General features: G+C 62.2%; 1 protein-coding gene across 4 annotated transcripts in view; it reads right to left on the reverse strand.

Moving 5' to 3' along the window:
- The window catches only part of LOC113212910 (lipoamide acyltransferase component of branched-chain alpha-keto acid dehydrogenase complex, mitochondrial), a 22,550-nt gene that overhangs the window by 17,645 nt on the left and 2,691 nt on the right, over positions 1-2,214 (reverse strand). The window lies entirely within an intron of this gene.

The following is a 2,214-nucleotide window of genomic DNA, read 5'->3' on the forward strand; positions in this document are numbered from 1 at the left end:
GTTAGGAGTGTCCTTATCGAAGGTCAGGAACATGTTGTTCACGAAGGGCTTGAGGGTGAGGCGGAGGTGGCCCTGGGGATCCTGCAGGCGGCGGCGCACGATGTTGAGCTTGTCGTGGATGCTCCTGGTGGAGTGGGGCACGTCCTTGGCGGCGGGGCGGGCGGCGGCCTTGTCCTCGCGGCCGAACACGGCCTCCATGGCGGCCTGCATCAGGTCGTCGGGGTTGGCTCCCCAGAGGTCGACCTCCTGGTCGAGGCTGGAGACGCCGGCGCGGCGGGTGACGCGGCGGTAGTAGGCGTTGGCGGCGTCGGCGGGGCCCATGAAGGAGGCGTGCTCGTGCACCATGCGGTCAAGCTGGGCGTCCACGGAGGAGGCCACGACGTTGAAGGCCAGGTGGGAGCCCTGGGGCATGGAGCGGGTCAGAGGCTGGGCGAGGCGGGCGAACTGGGTCCTGGAGAGAGACAAGGCGGGCGCTGAGTACAACAGAGAAACCTGGGCGACGAGGATATTTCCTCAACGGCAAACACTCGGTAAGCACTTACTGCTGGCGGAAGGCGGGGTCCTGGAGGTTAGCGAAGGAGTGGATGGTGGCCCACACGTAGGCGGAGACGGCCATGTTGGGCTCGTAGAAGGTGGAGACGGCGAGGCGCTGCCACAGGGGCAGGGAGGGCTTGGTGTACACGAGCAGGGACACGGCTGCCATGCGCACGGGGGCGGACTCGGTGGGGTCGTGGAAGAGGCCGAGCAGGGCGTCGCGGACCAGGCTGGGGGAGCGCATGGCGCAGGGCCTCAGGGCGAGGATGGCCTGGGCGCGCTACACACGAAGGGAAGAGGGTCAGACCAGCCAATGACGCTGACACTTAATCCGCCCACACACATTCAGTTCTCCGCCTACCAGGTAGGGGGCGACGTTGCTGTCCTTGGCCATCTTGATCAGGGTCTTGGCGGCCTCGGAGGTGGCGGTGTTGCCGAGGGCGTAGGTCAGGGGGGCGCGGAGCTGGCTGGCGTCCATGCTGCTCTGCTTGGCGAGCTGGGCGGCCAGGAAGGAGGAGGTGGCGGCGGCCACGGGGCGAGCGGCGCGACCGGCCAGGTTACCCATGGCCAGGGCGGCGGCGATCTTCACCTAGGTCAAGAGGCAGGCACGGTCAGCGTGGGACGAGGTGACAGGGTTTTAACCATCTCTTCAATAAACAAATTGGTATTCAATGAATTTTTCAAATGTTTCGATGGAAACGTTTAGACAGCATCTCTACCTGCTGCTCGTTGCTCATCATGTAGATGTCCTCGATGTACTTGTTGATCTTGCGACTGGGTGCGGACACGCGGTCGGCCAGGGAGGTCAGAGCCATCTGGGTGGCGACCACGTTCATCTTGCGGTCCTTGATGAGGGCGACCATCTGCTGAACGCAGGCCTCGGAGCCGCACATGGCGAGCACGTCGCGGAATAGGTCGCGAGCGGTCTGGTCGTGCATCTGCCCCTGCACGGCGGCCAGCTGCTCGGCGCCCAGGGCGCGGCACACGCGCACGGCCATGCTCAGGCGCTCCATGGAGCGGGGGGAGGGGCCGTCCTGGCGGCTCAGCTCACTGGCGGCGGTCTGGAGGTCCTGGGAGAGGCGGTGCTGCAGGCTGGACCGCAGGGTGGCGTTCTTTTGCACGGCGGCGGGGGACAGCACACCGGCGAAGATGTCGTCAACGATGACGTCGCTCTGGTCCTTGTTGTTAGCCCTGCAGACCAAGACAGAGAGGTTGAGCGAGTCTTGTGAAGGGTGTGTGTCAAGAAAGTGGCCCAATAAGAGTTATTCAATTTTTATTTGTTTATTTATTTTTTGATTTAGTTTTGATTTACATGTTGTTCTTAACTTACTTGGCACTGCGGGGCTTGCGGCTGTGCTTGCCCTTTTTGAGCTCGGCATCGTCACTGTCGTTCTCGTCGGAGTGGTTCTTCTTGTGCTTGCGGGGGCTGCTGTCCTCCTCGGAGCTACTGTCGTGGTGCTTCTTGGGCTTCTGATTCTTGTGTTTAGCGTCTCTGCTGTCGTCTTCGTCGGAGTGGTTCTTCTTGTGCTTGCGGGGACTGCTGTCCTCCTCAGAGCTGCTATCGTGGTGCTTCTTGGGCTTCTGGTTCTTGTGCTTGGCGTCGCTGCTGTCGTTTTCGTCAGACTGGCTGTCCTGGCTAGAGCTGGCGCTGGAGCTAGAGCTGTCAGACTTGTGGTTCTT

Source organism: Frankliniella occidentalis, unplaced genomic scaffold, assembly GCF_000697945.3.
Source record: "Frankliniella occidentalis isolate FOCC.00 unplaced genomic scaffold, Focc_3.1 Scaffold28, whole genome shotgun sequence".
Taxonomy (NCBI): domain Eukaryota; kingdom Metazoa; phylum Arthropoda; class Insecta; order Thysanoptera; family Thripidae; genus Frankliniella; species Frankliniella occidentalis.